Below are 26,339 nucleotides of genomic sequence, written 5' to 3'. Positions count from 1 at the left end.
ACTGTTCGATCGACGTTATTAACATTCTCTTTTCCTACCCTTTAGGTTTTGGTGTAGTATTCTTTGAACGAAACTGCGATTTAAAATTGTCGTTCGATCGACACAAGTATGATCGAGTGACTTATCAAACCTTTTGGTGAATACTTTATATTCTTCAGTTATTTGCTGACGATGAAGCTACAACAGAATTATTTTTCTACTCGCTTTTGGAGAGTGTTTGGTAATGAGAAGCAGTTCGCAGTGAACAATTTGATATTCGATTTTCTCTTCGTGGAATCCATCGAAATACTCGAGAAACGATTTTCGCCTAAAACAATTCCTTCTTATAGTGTATTTTGTTACATCTGTTACTTAAGGTTCAAGGTATATATATGTATTCGAACCACTTAATTGATAGCCTGTGGTGTGCAGTGTGAAAAAAGGCAATAACAGACGTCTACTTGCGGGCTAACTGACCAACTCATTGCATATAGTGAAAACCCACATGCGAGAACTTAGTGGTGTAAAAGCCTGCTGGCGGAAATTTGCTAATATAAAACCCCAAGAGATCAGAACCTGTTTAGCCAAGTAAGATCACCAGTTTCTTATATTAGTGTGGGTTGCAGTTAAATTATGAACTCTTGTTATGGAGGTAACACTAAATGTACTTCTGAATCAGTTGTGTTTGGCTTATCATAATACAGTTGTGTATAACACTGCACATTGAAGGACCAAACACAAGTTTATTTATTTTTCTGGTGATCAACATAATTTCCTTCGTAGACGTTAAGAACTTTATAAGAACCTACTTAGCCTAAATGGGCAATAACTACTCCAAAATAAAATACAAGAACCAAAATAAAATACAAGAACCAAAATAAAATACAAGAACCTATTTTGCCAGATTTCAAAAAATGTAGGTTCTTACACGCGGATTTTTTTTTACTGTATCTTACTTCAACTACAATCACTGAGTTTTCGGTCTCGTGTTTGGAAGTCATAACTTTCTTTCAGTTTTCTAACTGCAGTTTCAGAACATGTTTAAAGTCGGACAAGACTCTGGGAGGAATCGAAACGAACTAGTGTAAGCATTCACGATTTAATGATCATTTACAAACATGATCCGTCGACAACACTCTCTGATTATTTCGCTGTCATTATTTCCACTACACTACATTTGGAATTCGTAGATTTGATGGTATTCACGGTTTATTTTCTAGGAACCTGGATTTTCTTGTCACAAAACATGCAACTGAAATGTAAGGTACTTTGATACAATTTTGTCTCTAGCATTTCAACCTTAAATGAGCTGTGACAATAGATCACACATTCACATGACAGTCTGTTCAGTTTTCAACACCTCAAGTAATAAAAAAAGTTCGCGGTTGTTGAATATTTTATCTAAGAAACAGATGTAAGTGAGATTTAAGTGAGATTTGTTTAGGATGTGACAGAGTTGTTATAGCCGAGAGTTGTAGACCCATAATTCCAGTTGGCAGATGGGTTCAACCGGTCCAACTAGTAGGCAACGGTGATTGTAAGGATTGAAAGTTTTCAAGTCAGTTAAACCGGTCGAAAAATCAGCAAACTATTCCTAAAACTTGAATTCAATCTGCAACGAGTTGATCCTATGTTTCTTGTTTTAGCAAAGGATCCCCCAGCCACATTACTGACTTAGAAATTTGAACGGAGTCGAAATTAAGGCTATTATAAATGCATGCCAGACTGAGCTTAAAAATGCAACTAAAATAAAATGCTCTATCCTAATATCGTTTCAATATGACCCCTTCACATTGCAGTATTTACATTTTGCAAAAGAGCTGTAATACTTGGATATCTTTCAGACAGCAAGGAATATTCGAAAATTTCCTTCTTTTAAGTGTAGACCCTCAGTTTTGATACAAAACGTTTTTATTTGTATAGAATATTCGTCAAGAGTTCTTTGCAAAGCGACTACGTCAAGAAAATCACGAAATTATTTAGAGGTCGCCGAGAAAAATAACAAGAAGGCACCAATGCATAAAACGTGACAAACAACATGCAACCTGTAAGTGACCCTGTAAGTATTTACTGACTGATTTTAAACATCCCCTGATTATTTATTTTGCTCGCTGATTTTACATGAGAGAAGATTATATTTTCACTTATTAATGTCAAAATGTTGAGCCAGTCTTGAACTGGCCATGAAACACTCTTCGCCGAACATTTCCGCTATAAAACCATGTAACTCAGTGGAGGTTATCAGATAAGAATGCAGTTTGAGATTATTAAACCGTTACACTTTGTGAGGCATTCATTCCAACCTTACAAGAACGAAATTATTCGAATCATAGTTAGAACAAAATGTTCGATAGATGAGTGCTTAAATAAACTCAAGGTCTAGCAAGAGCAATACTGGCTGCAAAGGAATGTTATAAATCGAACGTAAATGGCGATTCAATATTCTGAATTTCGCTAATCAAAGCAAAAATATAAGCTATACAAGCTTAAATTTCAAAGTTCTTTTGAATGATAGATGAGTACATGTACTTAAATAAACACAAGTCCTTGCAAGAGCAATACATGCTGCGAAGCAATGTTATAAATCGAACTAGGCGATCCAATATTCTGAACATCGCTAATCAAACCAAAAATATAAGCTATACAAACTTATATTTCAAAGTTCTTTTGAATGATAGATGAGTACATGTTAATAAACACAAGTTCTAGCGAGAGCAATATTGGCTGCAAAGCAATGTTATAAATCGAACTGAAGTGGCGAACTTACATTTCAAAGTTCTTTTTAACGAAACTTTTCAGAGTAGATAAGCTTGAGACAATACAACTGAAAAACAAAATACTTGAATCGTCATTTATAAGTGAAATTAGAAACCATATCAGCAGACCAGGCGACGTCTGGTGAACAATGTTGGAAGATCTGGGCGCTCATAGGTTATGCAAGATTAGCTAAGCTAACGTGGTCGAAATATGACCTACAGAGAAGTTTGTAAAGATCGGAAAGTAGAAAACGTATCATTTACAGTCTGTGCACAATACAGTGGTGTATACTTGAAAATTGTTTCGCGAAACTTTCGTGGAAACTTCCATCCTTTACTTAAATTAGACCAAAGTGGCAATCCAATGTAGCTAGATGAAATCCAAAATTTTAGCCATACGAACTTATATAATTCAAAGTTCTTTTGAAAGGAACTATTCACAGTAGATAGACTTAAGACAATAGTATCACTTCTTATAGTTATTAGAAATCATGGAAACACATACTTGAAGCTTCGTCCTCATCAGAAGTTCTACCAGAGCATAGGTTGTCGCTGTTAAAACTCCCAAAGTGGAAAAACGAACGTTTTGATGAAGCCATCATTGATTGAATCACAAGCAAATACAACCGACCACCATCGACCTTTGCCACTTCGTTCGCATTAATGGCGGCTCGTACGCGTGATGTCGATAACAATTGTGAAAACGTTATCTTTTCCTGTGTTACTGCGACGATCCGTGCCAGAGTTGTCCACAACCAACACTTTAAAAGTCAGCCCGCATGAAGCATCTGGTAGCTCGGTGTTCGCAGCCATGCACAAATTACTAGCGGTTAGGGTTGTTAAAGATGTTTGATAAAAAAGGCGCTGGCGTCAATGGCATCAGTGACTCCACGAAGAATCACAGGTTTACCGGAAAAGATGGAGCTTTCATTTTCTATCGAAAATCACCCTTTATGTTGAAGATTTTCAGATGAACGAATAACTAGAAACTGAATACGACATTGCCGCACTGCTTCGAAGCAATCCGATATCTGTACCTAATATCATAATTGTTTCCGCTTTCTATTTCCTCTTCAATCTGGTTACTATGGTTACGCTGGCATTTCATTGGGTGACAGAACTTGTTCCGCTGCAAACCACCAAAGCGAGCAATTTCTCTGGCAAAATAATACAAAGAGCACATGCAATTACAAAGTCAAGATAACAAGAATAATTTTAGACAATGTCAGAAATGTCTTCAATGTAACCTTCAATTTTTACTTTTTGAAGGAATGGCCCAAGCAGATGCCCTGTTGATAATGAACCTCCGGTAGAGTCAGAGGTAAATATGGAATTCTTTGCCAGATAGTATGTAAGCATATACCTCTTTGCGTATTGGTAAACAATGCATTTCCTTTGAGTAAATATGATTGCAACTAAATCGTGAAGCAGTCTGTTTTTGGCTGGTTGGTCTCTGAAAGCACGTAATATGTATAACGACTGTGCAATAATTATTAGCAGGGGGTACATGGTTGGAAAACGAGGCCTAAAAGCGCGAAAAGTGGACGCCATCGATCTCCATCCTGATCGGTTTGTTGGTTTGTTCACGGATTATTTGTTCCTATAGCTACGAAAGATGGAAGGCGCGGTGGCCTCATGGTTAGTGCGCTCGTCTCCGGATCGAGCGGTCCGGGTTCGAGCCCTGGCCGGGGACATTGTGTTGTGTTCTTGGGCAAGACACTTTACTCTCACAGTGCCTCTCCCCACCCAGGTGTATAAATGGGTACCGGCGAACTTAATGCTGGGGGTAACCCTGCGATGGACTAGCATCCCATCCAGCGGGGAGTAGAAATACTCCTAGTCGCTTCATGCTACAGAAACCGGGATAAGCTCCGGCCTGATGGGCCACTAGGCTCGCATGCAGACTTTACCTATAGCTACGAAAGAGAACGATTCCTTTGATTGGTCCGCTGAAGCTTGCTGACGTCAATGCAAATGTTTCCTATCGAAAAATATATATCAGCGTTCACTGGGGTTTTCCCAGAATAAAGGTGATCTCAACAAGTCATATCTGGGAAAGAACCAGTGGACACGCGCGAAAAGTAAACCATTGTTTGATGGTCGATTACATCCACTTGCTGGATTGGAAATGAAAGATTATTCTGATTGGTTCGCTAAAGCTTGCTGACGTCAATGCAAATGTCTCGAAATCTTCTGAATAATATTATCAACGTTCACGGGGGCCTTGCCATGATAAAGGTGATCATTGACATCATTGGGAAATAATCACTGGACAAACGCGAAAAGTACACCCACGTGCTGGATTTGAATAAAACCCCAGCTTCGAAAATAAGGATGTGACATTTGAATTTGCCTGTGCCTGTGGATACAAACTCCAGCGACGAGCGAAGTTTCCTATCTGTAGCAGCGAAAATGCTATTCCCTAATCATTTAGATGAATCAGTCAGTGACTCCATCGTAAGTTCAAAATTTTAATCTTATTTTTAGTTATCTTCTCTCTATGCTTTACCGAACGGCGCTTCTGTGATTAAACTTGAAAGGGACACTATCACGCGCTGCGCATGTGTAAGATTGCTTTCCGTATCGGCGAAAATAATGGTTTTAGAAGAGATTTTTAACATAATGTGCTATTTTATAGCTAGGGGAAAGCAGGTTTCTCAAGACAAAATTATTTTGAGATGAACCATGTCCAATATACCCAAACTTTGTCCATTCGTCTGAGGTGCTTGACGATTCGACTTGATTCGGACGAAGTCGATCCACACCACTGGAAGTAATGAAACATTCACTGCTACGGGACCACCGAAATCAAACCGCTCTTGGCAATAGATTTCTGTCAAATAAACAGCGGTACCTCACATTTACGGCGAAAGTACTGGCGGTGGTGAATTCTTCAGTAAGTTTGAGTGCGAACAGCGAAGATAGGTTTGATATTATATTGTTGTTTGAGCCCAATCTGGAGTTGTTGTTGGCGGAGGGCTTCCGTGGGAAATCTATCTTCGTCTTTCCGATACTTATGATGTATTTTTTTTTAGCCCAATCGTACTCACACATTAGCTTATAACGTGCTCCAAAGTCCAGCGGTGCGGCAGATGAAATAGGACGTGTTCACGACCTTTTACATCTCACTGACGTTTTTTGTGTACAACACGACTTCTCTCTGCAAGTGTTGGGATATGAAGTTAGTATCTTGCCAAAGGTCACGTTAATTCGGCCTTCTGCCGGCCAACTACAACATACCGCAAATTGATTTCATGAAACAACAATAAATCACCCGTTACTCTTATATTCAGACTGTTCAATTTTTGTGTTCCTTCCAGTGATGGTAGTTCAAAATTCAATTTTTCAAAGCTATCTTCGCTGTTCTCGACATTTTCGCCGTGGGTGTGAAGCCGCTTCTACTTCTGTCCTATTCGTAGTATTTGTTTGTACTGTCCTCAATTAGCACAGCAGTGCTAAATGCATGAGGTCATTTGCTTGTATTTTATTTATTCTAGCGCAGAGATGGTGGTCAGGGCTGCGTCACGAGTGACAACATTCCTCCAGCTGAGCCACCCGCCGGGCAGGGGATCCCTGAGCAAGGGCAACAGCCAGGTTATCAGCAGGGAAATGATGAGCAGGGTGTTGGACCATCTCTTCCTGACATGGCAACGGAGCAATCCCTCAATCAAGAGCGGCATCCGACCAACCAGCAGGGCGATGATGGTCAGGTTAATGGACGAACCTACCTCAGAGCAACTGGTGGACAAGCCAATGAAGTATCTTGCCCCATCCCAGAAACGGAAGAGATCGCAGGACATTTGCTGAATGCGCGTGAAAGGCAGCCAGTTTACCAGCAGAGCGATGTTGGAGGAAGCAGTGGTGTGAATATGTTAAATGGTGGAGGGGTTATATCCAGAGAAGAATCCTCCATCCAAGAACCGGCTGCATGTCAGCTGGTGAATGGACAACAACAGCAGCCCAGTTACCAGCAGAGTGCACAGGCTAATGCACCGAGTCACCCCGCTCAGGGGATGGGCCTGGATACACGCCAGAGCCAAGATAGACAGGAAGTGCCTTACCCTATTCAGGAGACCGCACCTTTTGCAGAGCGGACGCCAGATGAACACGAAGACCTGCCTCCATGTCACCAGCAGCTAAATGGTGCAGACATAAATGCAGTGAGTTCCACTGGTGAGAGGGAACAGGCTGTGGAGCATACCTGTAGTCAACAGGAACTACAACTGTGGAGACGGGAATCTGACAGGCAAGCTGATGTTACGTCTACTACATTCCTATTGGAAATAAAATACAGGGTCATTTATGTTATGTCCTGTGACTGGAGGCAACAATCACTATTTTTATAACTAGCTACTTTATATCGAATACTACATTGTGTCGAATAAACAGTAAACTATGACTAAAAAAGGTGATACCGATAGCTTTAATCAACAACATTGACACCGTTATATGATGATAAGGGAAACTGTGTAATGTAAATAATAGTATTAAATTGTATTTTATTCTCAGGTGTAAGCCACAAAAGGCCACAAGCAACAAGATCAGTCCAAGAGAAACATGTTTTATTTTTGAAATACCAGAGGTTCAGCAGCGACGGCAACTGGATGTCAATGAAGAGGCCATAGCTTTCTTTAGTCCCGCGATTAAAAAGCATAAGTATGAATACAAGTTTGGAATAAGAGTGTATCTCAGTGGTGTAGATAATGGAAGAGGCAGATATGTGGCCATCTTTGTTCACATGATGATCTTTTACAATGGCCTTTCACTGGAACAATCACGTTATCGATCTTGGATCGGAGTGGTGCCAAACACAACGACATCAGCCAGATCGTACAAGCCACACAAAATGTATCTGCATTTCACAGGCCCAGGGAAGCCATTTGCCCTAAAGGATGTGGTTTTGTAAAGTTCGCTCCGATTGAGCAGGTTTTTGGTCCTCATTACGTAAAGAACGACAAGTTGTTTCTGAAAATTGAATTTTCCGACTAAGTGACGATAAGTTGCTGTTGCTATTGTTATTTTTGAATTTTTTTGTCGGTTAACTCATTTGTAAGGAGACGTTCACAAGCATAATACTGATTCGTTGATGCCGGCTAACATTTTTAACGATTGCTCTCTGCTGGCAAAACTGTTGAATATGCGTAGTTAATGGTTAGCTTAAAGGAATATAGAATCACCGTCGGCCGACAGAAATATTACATTGTGTTCGGAACATTGTGTTTCGGCGGCTTTGCCTTCCTCAGCTGTGTTTGTCACTGATTCTGAATAGTCACGAGTCTAAACACCTTATTCGACCGTTTATACAGATAATATGCGTCGCAGGGCCTGGAAAAATAAGGAAAATCAATAAAACATCTTGTTTTTGAGTTTCGAAATGGGGCACAGGAGCGCTCACAGTCGGCCGCGTTGGATATGAGATGAGATAGCCAACGAGGCGCCTAGCGCCGAGTTGGGTATAGTTATCTCATACCCAGCAAGCGCGAGTGGAATAATTATTTTATTAAAAAACAGAAAAATAAAATAAAATAAAATAAAATAAAAATGAAAACGCCCCCCAAAATCAAGCGTACACATACCAAATTTTAGATCATGGTATAATCGCTGGTATGCCATGATGGCGAAGCGATAGCCAATGAAAATTCTGGAATTGCACTATCCAATAATGCAGTTTTTATATTTGTATATTTTCTTCGACTTGCTACCTGTATTTTATGCGATAGAGTAGTTTTTGAAAAAAAAAAATGTTGATTGTAATAGATTTTACATGGAGCTTTTAAATGTAGCATTTATTATGTGGTTGTTCGCTGATATATCTTTTAGCCCTTTGTAACTATGCTGATCGATGAGAGACGTTAATCTGTAGATAGTGTAATTTTTAGTGTCATTTGTATCACTTGCAATGGTTTAATTCAAACTGTTCAGTACAACGTTTAAACTTATAAAAAAATATTGGCGTGCATGACTTGTATTCTTTGAATCATTAATTAATTCGGAAACAGAAAATCATCCCAATCAACAAAAGAAATTTAGAAACTCATAAACCGCTGTTTATACTTTCCAACTTCACTAAAAACTGTGCGAAACGGATACAAACCGGTTGGTTATAGTTCTCTGTCATTCGTCGTAAATGACAAATGTTGGATAACGAATCTCTTATTAGACAGTTTGAGTCTAGCAACCACGCACATTTTAACTTCTTATTTGTTTGTTTGTTTGTTTGTTTGTTTGCTTGTTTGTGGTTGTTTTTACAAACAAGTAGGAAGCCCTGATTAACCTACATATTCACAACTAGTAATACCACACACACAAATCTCTACAAACAACGTAACGTATACTACGCTTCGCTTCTGGTGTGTTAGTCCCTCTAGCCTGCCTCTGGTGGTGAGAGAGATTGTGACTTCTCAATTTGTTTACCTCGTTTGTATACTCACTACGACAGTTATTCTTTAATCACTTGTGACAAATTACAGCAAAAGTAATAGTTACAAGTTTTCCCGGTTGCTAGCGAGAAAACGTGTAACCGTTTGCTAGTGCATGTTAACAGGTAGCACAGGTAGCTCATATTAACATGCTACAGGTGCTGCGCTGTGTAGGAATACATCCGTAAACAAGTCACGATTGGTTTTAGTCATCATTAGAGCGGTTTTCAATTGAGTGTTGTAAAACCAAAACCAAAGTAATCACTCTAGCCAATCACAAAGGACGCAGATAATCCAGTGAACCAATCAAAATTCCAAGTAATTACATGTAGTTGTCGCAAAGCGTTCGGTCTGTACTCATTGGTCAATATACCTACTGCTCGGTTAATACGAGCTAAGTGCGGCCGAGAATAATTCCCGGCTAACGGTCAATAGAACTTTTGGAGCGCTGTTACAACTTTCCTCGATGCCGGCCTTATCTCTTCGCCGAAAAGAAATTTGATTGAATACTCATTGGGAAAGTGTATGAAATTAAAACGATATAAAGTCCTGGGACAAAAAAATACAAGCTTATTTATTTACTACTGATGTAACAAATGATTTTCCCTCTACCAGAATGATTTTCTCTCTATCTTTACTGCCAGAAAATAATTCAGGTATTGACGTGACAGTCTGTTTTTAAAATTTGCCTAGATGTTGTATTTTACTTGGGGGAGGAAATAGTTCAGCTGTTTACGTAGTGTGCCAACTTGTTTTCTTAAGCTCAACAGTTACAAAGCAAAGCCTCATTTTTTTACTGAGTTGATCCCTTCCCTGTTAGTTTAGTCAACTATAGAGAGTAGCCCCCCAGCTTGATGCAATACAATAATAAGGGTACTACATATTGTGTCTGCAAATGAAAAAACAATAATTTTCTTGCTTGGAAACACAAATCACACTATTTTGTTCCTATATATTTTGGTAATTGTTTGTGCTAGTCTCACTAGCAATGCAGTAATATTCAAAAGGATTGCAGATGTATCTCTTCTGTAATAGATATTTGCAATGATTACAAAACATACTTACGTTAACAAGTATCAAGCATAATTTCCTTTATTCATAGTTATTCCTGGTTTTGATTTCAATTTGTTTAAATCTCTCATTTCTAGAAGCAAAAACAAACTCTACATCACCTGCCACCATGGGTGTTTGACATGGCTTATGTTTGACATGATTGGACAGTATATCTGTCACGTAAAAAGTAGACCTTCAGTCTCTTGAACTTAATTTGTCCATCCATCACTAAAACATTTCAGAGTAGCCTATATTTACTCGATCGTACATGTAGGTTGACTTACATACCATCTGTTAAGAAATTTTCGCTCTGGTCGAACTGCATGGAATACAAAAAAAATGTGAGCGACAACAAAATTAAAAGATCGGGCAAATCAAATTTCGTGCTTGACATAGTTTAAAATACAAATTAACTCCATGACGGGTTTCAAACTTTCAGTCTGAGTGCAAATGCTGCTGGAATAGCTTGCATTTGTCTCTTAAAAACTTCGTAAACAAACCGACTGTCCGGCATTTAATCGTACACAGTAAGAAATCGGGCTAAAATGGCGATCTCGCTAGAATGATCAACAGAATCAAGTCAAAGCACACAAGATGTTTAAAGAAACAAGACACACCATGTGACGGTCATCAAACTAACATTCTGAATATTTAATATCATGCAAAACAAACTGTGGATGCGGAGGCTCACAGTCTTCAGAACGCCTTACATTTAACGTACTAATCAGAACACAGTTCTTTGCGACGAAAAGACTACCAGTAATTCTCACAGGTAGCAAGTGAAGAGCAATCTCGTCCCCTTTCGAATACGAGGAGCCAGGCCATCGTCGTTGGCTTGTATTGTGTAAACTTGCGATCACACAGTACGAAAACATAAACTTTAGGCGTTCTTATTTGTCCGCGATAAATACGAATTTGAACGCCTGATCGCAGGCTAGTGTCCATGGCGGCTCACAATGTCACAAGCTAATGTGGAAAATAAATTGGGCTACAATCGTCTACAGTTCACGGTTTGATTTGGTAAGTCCTACCCGATATTGGCTTCTCATACATTGAATGAAGCATTTTGCGAGTTTTCCATATTTGGACCATAAACTCAATTATTGACCAATCTGCTTGCGCGATACATAAGACCAATCAGCAAGCACCTTTTAACAGGGCTCCAGGACAATGTAAACGGTCTAACCAAGTCCTAAAGTCATGAATTTTTTGGTGTATTGTTTGTCCATTACAATGCCTACATTGTAATACCTACGCCACTGATTGGTAGATTATTAATCAATAGGTCTTTCTATCTAGAACTTCCGGAGTAGTATAAATAGCAAGAACAATAAGCGTAATATAATCATTCGGGCTAACGACGTTGGCGTGAACAAGAGCTGGTCCGCTTGGACTATAAATTTCCCTTCAATTCGAAAATATGGGCTCCTACGGGAAAATACCTTCCAGCATCCCCGGATTTTACTCAACGGCATTGGAATTAAACGACGAAAAATGCGCTATTTGCTATTTAGAGCTTCGAGAGTCCGTACTGCAGACGACTTGTGGACATAGGTTCTGTAGAGACTGCCTGATGAGGTATGACTTTGAATGAGCTAACTCTATTAGAATTTTATTACTTTAGAATAGTGTGTTGTTTACGAGGTTCCGATTCCATTTTTTCTTTCTTTTTTTCCCTGACTTTTTTAAATTCGATTTTAAGTTAGTACAGAAAGTCGTGTAGCGTTTGAATATTCATTTTTCAAAGCCAATTCGAGAGAACCGAGTCAAACTTTTGAATTAGTTGGGTGTCGACGAAATCTAATTTCGAACTATCGATCCCGTATGCCATCTCGTTTTTTCACTGTCGCTACTGTATAATTTTGAGCATTTGGCTGGCAGGGTTTCTTGTCTTGAAGACGTGCAACATGACTTATTGTCCGTGACGCATATCAGTAATATCTCAGTTTGCCGGTGTGAAATATTGTGTGACTTGGTTTGCTGTTTATGGAAGCGCGACACGACAGCATGATCGCAGCATCAATTTCGGCACAGTACGATTGTAGGCAGTCCCGGCTTGTGGTTCTCTTCCTCGCATTCTTCGCACTTGAGTTTTAAATGTCGCGGGCATTTCTCCGGTTCCCACCCGGGTCGCAGCTCGACTTGCAAGTCATGCCACTGAAACGTTACTAAACTAGCTCTTGCTGTGTGATACTTTATCAATATTACATTTCTTTTCTTCAGCTGTTTCTTTTAAGTTTTTGAAGATTATGAAGACTGAGAAACGTTTTCTACGAGGACTTTCTTCCCATGATTTCATAATAGTTGAAAAGGTATTTCACTTCAAATATGACTGACCAATTCTCAATTCTACACACTCTAAACTATGTAGACTGCAAATTAGGAGATGTTTTGGTTTGTCAAATTCAGGAAATGAAAACAATCGAAACAAGATCATGTAAACAATAAACTGCAAAAATGCATATTCCAACTGAATTTGTTGATCTCATGGTCCCTGAGTCTGATCTGACTCTTGGAGCACTGAATTAGTGAGTATGCCCTGAAGTGTACATGATGATTTACACAAAACTGAAAATTAGAAATATTAGTAAGAATCTAAGTTCACATGAAGCAGCGAGCAGGATCATTGTTCAATATCAAAGTGAACTATCAAGACAACGGGTATTTTATATTGACATGTCTGAGCATCAAGCCGGAAAAAATGATTCGAAATCAGCGATTTAAGAGAGTGTCCTGTTTGGTACAAAAACTTAAAGTGCAAAGATTTATGTTCGAGATTGTATTTTCAACTAACTTGACCATTTGGCAGCAAATGTTAGAATCGACCAGTCAACAAGCAAATAAGCCGAGGAAATTTATTAACGGAAATCTGATGCAATTCATTCACCTTGTTGTAAAAATTATTGGTGTAAACTTTTCATGTGTAGCTTTTCGTGATAATTCGCGACAATGTAATTCGCGTTGTTATTCGCAGTCTGTTTTTAAAATCTACTCATATCCGTAATATTTCACTTCAAGAGAAAATGAAGCCGGTTATAATGCGTCTTTTGTGCAAAATGTTTGAGACTAGGATTTCTGTTTAGGTGATGTTAATCTCAACATGACCTCGGTGCTACTCCGCTCTAGGGTTTTGAACGTCGTGGATATTTCTCTCATTCGGAGCTTCGCAGCACCACTGGTGGGAAGCTTAGGTAATGAGCTAATGTGACAACACTTCAACCAAATATTCAAGATTTTTTATCCTACGAAGGGCAAAAGCTGGAAATCCGCCTGTGTTCGCAGGCTACGAGACAATTTAAAATTTGTAATTTTGCAACTTAATACAAAACTACCGCCGCCTCCGAACACACCTCCAGTATAAGCCAATTAAAATCGGGCTCTGTCCCGCTGTCAACCTGATTCGATCCACATGAATAAGCACACAATCAACTGAGTCAATTACATACTGTGATTGCAGAGATATATTGGTGTTAATCATGATTCTAAACGTTACTGAACTCTCTCCCTGTTTCGTGGAAAATGAGGTCTTGATAGTAAATCAATATTGGAATTTTTTTCTTCGACACCGAAATGTTCTACGGCTTTGAGGTCTTTGAAGAATAGTATGAACAAACGTACTCTTTCGAATTTTATCTAGCCACGATTCCAACATTACTACAATGCCTATAGTTCAAGATATTATTTCACTTCAGATATTACTGACCAGTTCTGAATCCAGTGAACTCTAAAAGTTGACTCCAAATTACAAGATGTAAATTAGCTAGGGTTCCTTTCGGATTCAGGGAATCTAAAAGTCGAACTGTAAGGTCATGTAAACTTAACTGACTGGAATTGGAAAATTTATGTTCTTCGTGAAGCAAACTCAATAACAAAAATAAACAATGGTTATTTTTTAAACTTAGTCAGAGTGCGATCAGACTAAAACTTGTGACTAAAACTTGGCAAGATACTTAGACATAAACTAGCATTAATTATTGACTGATCTTTAAACATTGACTGATCTCGAAATTGTGTTAAGAATTTCGACGGAAAGATTTATTGAAACCTCCAGCGAGTATTTTACGTGAGGGGAGAAGTGCCCCATTCATAGGGAAGGCTGGCGGTCAGTTCAAAATGTTGGACAGAAAAAAAAAAACAACAACACGTATTTGAATATCTTTGGACTGAATATGTCTGCTGAAACGTTATTTCGGAGGGGTATAAATAATGACCTAAAGTAACCCAGGCGCTGACGTTATTGGTAGTTATTTTGGCAAATTTCCTGCTATCCGGCGCCAGGTAAATAATCGACCCGCAAAGCTCCAGCTTGACTTTCGCGTGAACTTAAGCTACGTACACTGCCTCGCTTGGAGGATATATTCCCTTCAATTTAAAACCGCTAAAATATGGACTCCCAAAAGAAAACACCTTCCCATGTCACAAGATCAAACTAAAAACATCAGCATACAAACTTGTCACTAACTTCTTTTAACAAGAGCTATTTAGAGTAGATAAGCTTAAAACATTTAATGTCATGTTATAGTCATTAAAAATCATGGAATTACATACTTGAATGTTTGTCCTCTTCAAAAGTTCTACCAGAGCGTAGTTTGTTACTGTCCGTTGAAACTCCCAAAGTCAAGTGTGAAATATTTTGATGAAGTCTTCGATCGAATAACAAGCTAACTCAACCGTCCAGGATCGACCTTTGCCACGTCGCTCGTATTATGGCGACTCGTGATGTCGCTCACAAATGCGAAAACGTTAACTAGTAATTTACTGCTAAATCGAGAATATTTTAGCCGTTAATTTACTACAAAATCCATAGCCATGTCTATTGTATGAAATAAATTTAGCCGTCGATTTAAGGCTAAATTGAAAACATTAAATGTTATACAAATTTAGCCATTACTTTACCGCTAAATCGAGAGCTCTGTATATTATATGCCACAAATTCAGCCGTTAATTTACTGCTAAATACAGAATACTGTATATTATCTGGAACAAATTTAGCAGTTAATTTATTGCTAAATCGAGAGCCTTGTATATAATGTGCAACAAATTTAGCCATTGTGAGAGTTCTGTATACTATATGGAACAAATTTAGCTGTTAATTTTTTGCTAAAAGTTAACTTTGTAATATACTAAACAGTTGCGAAATTCTTTCTATATCTGTAGAAGGCGTTTGCTGCATAATTCGCCGTTGTCTAAACTCCGATCTGGTAGCTGTGTGTCCCTAGCCATGCACATAAATGATATCAGCGGTCACGGCTGTTAAAGATGTTTGATAGAAAGGCGCTGGCGTCAGTGGTCATCACGGATTACAGGAAAAAATCACGGAACCTGTTGCCGGAAAGATGGAGCTTTCATTATTGGTCGCAAAACACTTGTTGAAGATTCAAGAAGAACAAATAACTGGGAAATTAATACGACTACGCCGCAATACATCAAAACAATTTGATGATCTGTCTAGACGTAGTTGAAATTGCTTTGTAAAAAAACGTCACAAAATACACCCGCTTTCGATTGGCTCTCTAAAAATACATTTGCTGAATGTTTGGTTACCAAGGTCACAGTAACATTTAATTGATAAAAGAAACGCGTTCAGCTGCGCGCGACACTGGAAAAATAGTGAAAGCCTTAATAACAAAGTTGAAGTTGAAGTTAAATTAATATGTCCAAAATAAAACCAAAATAGAAGAGTCAACACAGAAACTAACATAAGACGAAGATAACACTTTTCTTGATCATAGTACCACTTTAAATGGATGTACGTTCTTGAAGAAAGTCAGTATAGAATTACGAGAAAATCGATATGATCTGTTCTGTTGCTCTCGGTCCTCGGTTGAATGATCAACCAATATACTAAAATCGCGATTATAAGCCGGAACAACATCGAAACCGAAGACGTCTAAAACCGCATCTGCTCTTCCCGTGTCACGTTAGCACATTACATGCCTTACGGCCGATCCGCACCAGCTACAATTTTGTTTGTTGTCGCGAGAATGTTGCGCCGCGTAATATGATCGCGACAATATCGCGACAATTTTTGATCCGCATTTGCATCGCAGACACATGCGTTTTTGAATGACATTTGTGTTTTCAAGGTGAAATGTGAACCTCATAGCGTGACGACGGTGACGAAAGCCATTTTCGCGCACCCGCGCCGCTAAATGCGAATGCTGTGATCATGGACAACTTTGAATTTACGCAACTCGTATCGATTATTTTGGCTGTTTTGCTCCTAAATATTTTTTCATGGCACAACACACTTCAGCTTCAAATAGCATTACTTTTTTGTTGTGTGTATCAGATGAACCGACTCCAGAACAAGGCCCTGCTGATTAAAGAATACGAAGATCGTGATCGACGGAGAAGACGACGGCGAAGACGAAGAGAGCATCCATACCACTGGGCTCTTCCTCGACCTCAGGAATCTTGGTTTGAAATACACTACAGAGACCCAAATGTTCCTGGAACGTTTTCCGAAGGCAGCTTCGACTTGATAAGAGGACATTCGAGCTTTTACTGGACGACCTGTGACCACAGCTAACTAGAAAGGACACGAGAATGAGAAAATGTATATCCCCGGAAAAAATACTAGCCACTGGTCTTCACAGATTGGGGCATGGGAGCTCCTACGTTGCTATAGATCCTTACTTCAATGCCGGTATATCTACAGTACTTGAGACAGTAGAAGATGTTGTTGACGCACTCTTGGAACTAAAGGATTTATATATCAAGTTTTCCGAAACCGAGGAACAAGTTATAGCTGCAAGACGGAAAGTTTTCAATTGTGGTCTGCTTTGCCTAATGTTGTTGGTGCTATAGATGGTACCTACGTTAAGATAAAAGCCCCAGTAGAAAACGGACCCGACTATTTTAGTCGATATCAGGATCATGACGTTGTAGTTCAGAGAGTATTGGATGGAAATATGATTTTTTAGGACGTGGAAGCTGCTTACCCGGGTAGCATGCATGATGCACGAGTGTTGCGAAATAGCAGGAACATTTTCACTCGGGGAGAAAATCGTGAGATCCTTACAGGGCCACCTGTTTCTATTGGTGGGACAGTGACATACGACCCTACTTAGTTGGAGACAGTGCCTATCCTCTGTCAAATTGGCTGATAAAGCCCTTTCCTGGGAGAACCAATGATCCCCAAGAGATAGGATTTAACAAGGAACTCTCATCTGCCCGCGTTAAAGTGGAGTGCGCTTTCGGTCTTATTAAAAGCCGTTGGAGAATTCTGCACAAGCGTCTGGATAGCAAGATCAATTTTGTCAACAAGATAGTCATAGCATGTGTGATACTACATAATTTCTGTATACGGGCCGGTGATTTCTGGGATGAGCCTCCTGATGATGACGGCGATGACGGGAGTGATGATGATAACGATGATGTGGTTGGGGATGGAGAACATGTAAGACAAATTCTAATGAACTACGTAAACCGTTTATGACTGTGAACCAATTACAAAAGCAAAATTGGCTTGGACAACGTTGCTGATATAGGGCACTCAAACTTAACTTGTTTCGTTTTCTTCAATCCATCGTTACTGTTTTGTTTTGTTTTGTGTTTGCCTTTTTAACCCAACCCGAATCTGATAACAATAATTGTTAATTGGTCGATTTAATACAAAAAATAATTTCCAAGATATGAAAAAGAATCATAGATAGATGATTGCAGTTAAAAGTTAATGTCTTAAATATTATTCCGTACCGATGATAGTAACGTAATAATAATAAAAAAAATTACCAATGTCAGGATTTTCTTCATAGTCTATAAAGAGTCCATTAGGCTTAGGTTTACCGCCGAAACAATGTGCTTCAAGGTTACTGAATCCTTTTTGCCGATAATCTCGTTAATTTTATCAAAATACGGGCTGCTTTTTCTGTTACCGCCTGTTTGCCGCCTTTTCCAGTCATTGGCTTTTTTGAACTGTTCTTTCAAGTAGCGGATCCTTCGCTGGATCTGTGTGACGGACCATGACGATTTGAATCTATTGTTGAGGCGTTCTGGTATCTTAACCCAATGTTTTCGACTTTGGGCACCCTCCAGCTCGTTATCGTACTCTGCCCAGAGGTCAATTAGGAAAGTTTCTTGTTCCTCTGTCCATTTATCGTACACCTTTCGGCCCGCTTCATCCAAATCGGTCGGTGACTCTGACGAGCTGGTTTGGCTAGAATCTGGGTTTGGAGTAGCGCTAGCGCTGCCAGACATCGACGAACTCTGCGAGCTCCCCCAAAAATCTACGCTATTGGGCTCATACTGTCTCCTCCGCAGCCGTTTTTTGGGATGTCACGCAACGCTCCCCCCAAAGAAACGGCTGCTCACATCCGAACAACATTCCTTTCAAGAAATTAGCCAATCACCGCTTCCGTTCCATTTTCAAGAACGTTTTCGTGCCAAATTCGCCCTTTGAAACTTGTCCAATCAGAGAATTTTTTTTATCTTGGTATCCCGTCGTGGGAGATGTCACAAATGAACATAGAGATTTCCGGCTTTTGTTTAGACACGCCGAAAAATACCAGCGACGAGCTTTCTATGAACGAGCTTTCTATGTAGCTGAAGACTCTTCAAAGTTCAAGCTAATTATTAGAAGCTTTGAACTCAAAAAATTATTGTTGAGAAGGAAGATATCTTTTTTGACTTAATAAAGGAACCAGGAAATCAAGTAGCTTCGCTCGATTTGTTGACAGCGAGTTCTGAATGCCACTCTTTCCTCCTGATTTCAATCTGTAGGAAGGGTTTAGCCCTTGATTGACGCTGAAAATTTGACATTTCCAGAAAATTTATATTCTCTCATGAGCTGAACATAGCGATGAGCACATGAAGCACTTGTACTTAGGGCTTTCATTTACCCTTTTTTATTCGTCCGTCATGATCGAAGCCTGAGAACACCGCCTATTTTTAGCGACGTGCGGCGTGAAGCAAAAGCCAGAAATCCCTCGCGTGTTCGCACCGCAGACCTTTTCGCGCGAAAGCTTACGTCATTCACACTTTGCTATTATGTGATTGGTCTGTACTTTACTATTACGTGATTGGTCTGTTCAACACAGCGCAAACAAACCACAAACACAAAAGGAAAAGAATGTTGTTTGGATGCAGGCGGTGTTGGACACGGTTCACGTGACAGTATTCGACCAATCATATGTCGTCTGAGCCGGAGCAATGGCGGACACATTTTTCGTTGCGAATGGAGAGTAGGTTGTCGTTTCTCGACCGATTTCTGCACTCATCATGAGAATCAAACGAACCTTTTCTAGGAGCTGCTAGTGTAATATCTAGACCAGTTATATGCCAAGCCTCAAGTGCAGGTAAGCAATTTTTGCTTCAGAACTAGTCAATGGAAATCATGCTGTGTTGAAAACGTTTGTTTACCACACGCGCTTGACATGGATATTCTTTTGGTCGTTTGCAGGATAACAGGGATCAGTATTGTGAATTTTTTTTGTGTGAAACTTTAGTTCGAGAGTTGAACTTTAAGAAAAGTCCGGCGGGCCCAGGCGGGCCCCGCCGTTTTAACGGTCAAAATCGGACTTGAAGTTGGGGCATTTTCCTTGATTTGTCATATGTTCGCGGTATTTCGCGGGAGTGATTGTGTGGCTCGGCTTGTTCCCTTTACATCTTAATGTTTTCTTGTTATGTTTTTTTTTTTTTTTTTTTTTTTTTTTGTAGTGCGTATGTCATCCGTTTGTTTGGCCGATGTTCAAGAGTTTTGGATCCTGCTTTGGATGCTAGTCCATTAAAGATATCATCTCATTTACAGTGAATTTTCACTATCATGATCACTGCCTGTCTTGAATTGTTATCTCTAACAGAAATTTACTACTCTTGGATCGGATGTTATTGTTCAGTCATCTATGGCTGATTATTTTTGATCTCCCACTTCTTTATGCTTGTTTTCCTTTGAATGTTGGTAGTAGTGGGAGACTATACATCAATAAAATTAATAACAAGTGTTTCATGTGTATAGTTACGCATAATTGTCAACCCACCTGGAGAAGAACGAGCCAATGTGTTTGAAGCACATGCTGAATTACCCGCTGGTATTTAAAAAGACTATGGGCTTGGAATTAACTTTGCTATATTTCCCAAGAACTAAATTTATCCACTTACACTGAAGTGATCTAACAAGGAAAGCTACAGCATGCTGTTTAGGATATCAAATTTAGAATGGAATAGACCAAAACAGAATACATAATAACATAAAGCAAGTGACTACTTAGAAAGCTGCATGGCAATCCCAAGTTTTAAGAGCTACTGCAAGTGTTCAATATAGTGCATCTGCTTGTGTTTTAAAATGTTGTTACAATTTAGTTATCTCGGTCAAAACATCTCACTATAGATGATCTAGGATACAGCTACATGCTAGATTATTCTGAATTCAGTTGGTCACAGTCATTACGAGTCAACAGGAGGAAGTGCTGTGGAGACTGTTTTTGGCAAAATATTTAACAGCCAATGTTGGAAATGTTAATATCGGTACATGATCACTGTGTTGTTGACCACAGGACTTGCAGTAAATAATAAATTTTAAACTGATAGATATAGCAAATAACCTGCATAGCACTGTTCTGGGTAAGAAGCTCCCTTTAGTTTACACAAGTTACATTGAACCTTAAACTTCAGCAGAGTTGTGATATGAGGACATGCAATGAAGGCACAGGACCATGAGCAATTCAGTCATTGCTAATTGACTGTGCCTATCATTCACAGTCTTCCAGTTTACTAATTTGTAAGTGAACTTAATGTTGGCTGCTGTTTCCAGAATATGGTTTTCGTGCTATTTTGCTGGTTTTTTTGTTGTGCTTGTCAGTACCTTGCAAATATTCAGTTTAAAAAGCATACTTTGGAATTGAATTATTATTTGCAAGTAAATGTAAGTCAGTTTTTTTTTTTCACATCTCCCATCTGCATTCTTAGCTGCAACCACTTTAAATAGCACGAGGTATATTATTTGTCTAAAGCATTCATTTCATGTGACTCAACCAAGCTTTCTTTCCATTGAGCCTGATTTCCCTTTGACATGGCCTCACATGTACTGTGAACCCAGGAATGGACACTTGGAGTAGATACAAGTTACATCCAACACCTAAGCACTAGGCGAAGAGAAATCTCAAACTCTCATCAGTTTGTAAGATTAAATTTGGAAATACAGTTAACAATAAAGATTAACGAAAAAACTGAGCAACGACGTTTCGGTGTCATCCTGGCACCATTTTCAAGTTAAAAAATATATTTGTGCGAAAAGTAAACTAATTTATACCAATGGTAGAGGTGCGAAATTGAATAAATTAAGATTAAGATAGCTGTTCAATGTTCATGTTCATTCCAATGAGGTGTCAAACACTGGTAATGAGTTCAGTGTCTGTTCAAAGCCTAAACAAATACTTTTGCGCGAATGGAGTCTGACTGTGTGTTAAGGCTCGGTTTCTTCTTGCGAATCCACAACATTTCGTGGATCAAGCAATCGAACTTTCCCTGACATTTCTTTAGGATCTTAAAGTTGTTAATCAGGTCACCAACTGTATCAACTCGGTGTTCATTTTGAAGGTGTTTTCCGATGGCGGTAAATCGGTGTTCCTCAATGCGCTAGTAAAGATGACGGCTAGTGTAACCGACGTATTCTGCATCACACAGATCACATATATAGTTATAAACAACGCACTGTTGATTGATCAAAGGTGGTTTTGGCTCTTGTACTTTGAGATCATCGCCAATTTTACGGCTTCTGAACACCGGCTGTAGTTTGTGATCAAGTTTATTACTCAAGTCCGAGAGATGTTTCTTTACTATGTCCGCTGATTTCTGGTCTTTAAAAGGCAGGACAATGCGGTAGATATTCTCTGTTGGAGGCGTCGATCTTGTGTCTGGTGACATCACTGAATTAACGAAACGGGTGATGGTGGAGTTCACAAGAGAATCTGAGTACTTGAGGTTAGAAAAGATCAGTTTAGGGATGACACCGAAACGTCGTTGCTCAGTTTTTTCGCTAATCTTTATTGTTAACTCATCAGTTTGAACATGGATATTGACAGTGGCAATGTCTGAGGCAAAGTCATTTGGAGACCTTTTACTTTAAACACATTCAAGGAGCTAGTTGAACAAGACCAAAATTGTGTTATCCCATTGCCTACAAAATAGATCCAGACAGTACATATTTAATCTTGGATTTGTAAGTTGAACAAGAATTTGCTGGAAGTGTGATCTGGTACAGGGGACGAATACAATTATTTTTTACCACTTACATTAAAGCAAAACATACCCTACTTCTCCCATTAAGCTTCTAGTTTTTTAATTCCATTTATTGCAAATCATTTTTGTTATTTTGAAAGAGCCATAGCTCATTAGCAAGTTATTTATGATTCCTTTTGGTTAATCAGGAATTACAGCGGGCGAAACTCGATTAATCAAGCTTTACACAAGTTTTCAAGGACAAAACATTGCTTTGATTTCGAATTATTCAACCCTTTTCTTCGAGGTTTTACTTCTCAGCTCTCTTATCGTCGAACGAAAACATAATATCTGTCAACAACCATGTTGTTGGCCAGCGATACACTGATACACTTCACACACAAGTCGAGATATCTAAGAAGGATAGTGCCGAAGGTAGGTTCAATTCCGGCAAGTTAAGATCGAATTCGAAGAGACCAGAAACGGAAATAATTTATCTTTCAACCGTGAAGATTCGACGAACCACGAAGCTTCGATTCCTAAAATCAACTGTTTAGCACTGAAAATGGTGGCTTTGTAAATCGACCAGAAGTCATCTACAGCTATTACTTGGCGTGCGGAACATTTCATGTGGATATCATTCCAGATTTCTTTCAGCATCGGATGCGAGCGAACCTCCTATAAGTTATATTTCCACATCACCATCAGCGCGCGGAGATGTTTGCAGTTCAGCGATCAGATGAAAATGAGCTTCAGGGAAAATTTCTCCCGGCATGCTTTGCGAGTCGTGTCCAACACCGCCTGGTTTGGATGTGAGCAGCCGTTTCTTTGGGGGGAGCGTTGCGTGACATCCCAAAAAACGGCTGCGGAGGAGACTAGCCCATAATGGACTTGGGATGGAGTTAATGAATAAGGATGATAATATGGCTGCATCGGGCTTTGGTTTGGGTCTTTAAAACCGCTTCTGGAAGGGTAAAAATCGCCTCCAAAGTGGAAGGGAAAATTTCCGTGCGCCATTGTGTGCTACTTTACGCGCGACAGCGTAATATTATCTCCTATTTTATGTTCCACTTTAATGCATTATTTGACATTCAGTTCTTATCAAAACAAAAGTTGTTATTTTAACTTGCTTCGTCGCTCATTGGCGTGCCCCAGAGGCAGGCCGACGGAAGTTTGAAGTTTGCTCGCCGCAGCAAAATTTCGCCGCGATGCGACATTACGTCCGGGCTAGCGATGTGACTTGATTGGCAAATTCTGTCAATCATTGCGCCTTATCAAAACAGACTTGTTGCTAGTGCGGATCGACCCTCATGACACGTCTTTGTCCATCACATCCCCGGGGGCGCGGGGGTACTCCCAGAAAAGTTGGGTAGGAGTGTGCGGCCCGCTTCTCAAAACCCTTACCCTATTTATGACCAAAATCTGCGATATTCCCTACCCTATTTATGGCCTGACCAAATATTCGATACCCTATTTATGACCTAACCATTAAATTAAAACCCTGTTTCAGACCTGCCTTACAATAAGTTCCCTAGTTCAGACCAATGTTAAATTACCGTAAACATAATTTGTGAAGGGCTTTTGTTAATTTGATAATGATAAAAAAGGGGCTTCTTAAAAACATACCCATATCAAGGCTAGAGTGCAAAAACCATACCCTATTTATGACCAAAATGGCCAAAATAGGCTAAAACCGATACCCTATTTATGACCAAAACGGCTGAAAAACCATATACTTTGGGGCCGCACATACCTACATAGCTCATACAAGGGAGTACCCCCCCGGATCATCTGCATAAAGGTGTGGACGGACGAACGGACACACCTTTAACTGTCTGCGATATATTCTGCTTTGCCTACAAAACGGAAACCCCGACAATAAACATGTGGCATCCAGGGTGGTGATTGGCAGTTCTTTTGAAAACGTTTCCTGCTTGAGTGATCATAATCAATGATTAACCAATAGGAAAAACAACGTCAAAGCTAAATACTCGAGGCGCGATGCTCCAGCCTGACGTTCGCGTGAACTAAAGCTGCGAACGCTGCTCCGCTTGGAGGATATATTCCCTTCAATTTAAAACCTCTAAAATATGGACTCCCACAAGAAAACACCTCCCAGCAACCGTGGATTTAATTCAGCCGCAGAGGAATTAAACGACGGCAAATGCGTTATTTGCTACTTAGAGTTTCGAGGGCCTGTACTGCAGACAACTTGTGGACACAGATTCTGTAGAGACTGTATGATGAGGTACGATTTTGATTGAGCTAACTGTATCAGAATTTAAAGCTAAAAATACTGTGTTGTGTACGAAATTCCGATTCCACATTTTCTTCATTTTCTTTCTTGACTTTTTTAAATTTGATTTTACGTTAGTATATAAACTTTGTCGTGCGTCGTGTATCGTGTGTCGTTTATTTAGTGAATCGAGTAAAACGTTTGATTAGTTTGGTGTCGGCTAAATTCCAATTTCGGACTATCGATCCCGTAAGCCATCTTTTTCTTACTCGTTTTTTCACCTTCGCTACTGTATAATTTTGAGCATTTGGCTGCGACTGCTGTCACATAGATTGTCGCAAGTCTTTTGGCTTCAAAAACGTTCGACATGGCTTATTATTCGTGACGCATATCAGTAGTATCTCAGTTTGCCGGTTTGAAATTTGTGTGACTTGGTTTGCTGTTTATGGAAGCGCGACACGACAACATGATCGCAGCATCGATTTCGGCGCAGAGCAATTGTGGTGATGGTTATCAGTATGGTTGTCGTTGTGGTTATCATTGTTCCTCGCATTCTCCGCATACGAGTGTCAAATGCCGCGGGCATTTCTCTGGTTCCCGTAAGTCACTGCACTGAAGCGTTACTAAAGCATAAGGGACCGTTCATTTTTTATGAGTGAGGGGGGGCTGGTGGGATTTGGGAAGCACCATTTAAAAATCGCATGACCCCCCCTCAGCTTACCAATTTTTTCACATGGCCCCCCCTTATAGCGGTCATTTTTTGGGATGACCCCCCCCCCAAAAAAAAAAATTGAACAAACAATATTTAGATTTCAACTTTTTTAATATTTCTCTATTATCCCCCTACTTCACGTTTTGTGCTCACTGTGAAGACAATATTTACAATCCCTATACTACAGAGAGCTGTTATTTGAAAAACAAATCAAAAGAAAGAGAAGTCAATTTCGGATCTCCTAGTTATGGCTCGCCCTGAGCGTGTGGTATTTGGTCTCTCATTGGCATCTCCCTCGTCTGAATTGATGAATGCCCACAGTTTTAATGTAAAACAGATCAAATGTACCCTCCTAGAACGGCCGTCCCGGAAGAGTGTATTAAAGTTGAGGATGTTGCCACGTCGTTATTTAGAAGAGATGGGCCATACATCGCACAGCTCTTGGAAGGGAATTATTTCACCAATGCTGCAAGAAGCAGAATCACCACCAACCTTGAGCAGGAAGTCAGAGATTATGTTTACACCTTCATGTACCCTGAAGAGTACACTCTGACGGAAAGCATTGCTGCTTCTTGCAGCATCGGTGAAAGAGACTCCCATAGCAACACAAGCGGCGACGAAGAACTCGACGACAGCGAAGATGAAGATGAGTGCCAGTGAAAGTTGCATTCGAAAATAACAGTGTTAAATACTTCTTTTCAGTAGCTACAAATGCTTTTTGTCGCCAAACGTTTTTTTAAAGCAGAAGGAAAGTTTGTAATAAATTTGATATTCAAACATTATGCCATTTTAAAGTTTTACTAAAATATTTCACGTGACCCCCCCTTTTTCCCTTAATTTTTTTGGGATGGCCCCCCCTCGAAAGCCATTTTTTTTTGCATGACCCTCCCCCCAAATCCCACCAGCCCCCCCTACCTCATAAAAAATGAACGGTCCCTAAACTGTGAAAAAGCATATTCTTGCTGAATTTGTTGATCTCATGTTCACTGAGTTTGATCTGACTCTTGGAGCATGACTGACACAAA

General features: G+C 39.6%; 2 long non-coding RNA genes and 2 pseudogenes across 2 annotated transcripts in view; 3 read left to right on the top strand and 1 right to left on the bottom strand.

Moving 5' to 3' along the window:
- Positions 1-26,339, bottom strand: part of LOC149101397 (uncharacterized) — a 41,890-nt gene that overhangs the window by 1,618 nt on the left and 13,933 nt on the right. Inside the window, exon 2 of the long non-coding RNA XR_016203171.1 lies at positions 1-3,892. This exon is cut by the window's left edge and continues 1,618 nt beyond it. This is a non-coding gene — a long non-coding RNA (uncharacterized LOC149101397). The remainder of the gene's footprint in view (positions 3,893-26,339) is intronic.
- Positions 5,430-8,755, top strand: LOC149101400 (uncharacterized; annotated as a pseudogene).
- On the top strand, positions 16,367-17,648 carry LOC149101399 (uncharacterized; annotated as a pseudogene).
- Positions 19,302-20,151, top strand: LOC149101398 (uncharacterized). The gene is made up of 2 exons (XR_016203134.1): positions 19,302-19,506; positions 19,868-20,151. It is a non-coding gene; the product is annotated as an uncharacterized LOC149101398 (long non-coding RNA).

The sequence above is a fragment of the Orbicella faveolata genome, unplaced genomic scaffold (genome assembly GCF_042242905.1).
Source record: "Orbicella faveolata isolate gen_17 unplaced genomic scaffold, um_ofav_v1 contig_4, whole genome shotgun sequence".
Lineage (NCBI taxonomy): Eukaryota > Metazoa > Cnidaria > Anthozoa > Scleractinia > Merulinidae > Orbicella > Orbicella faveolata.
Note: the sequence above shows the minus strand (reverse complement) of the source record. Positions and strands in the feature narration are given on the sequence as shown.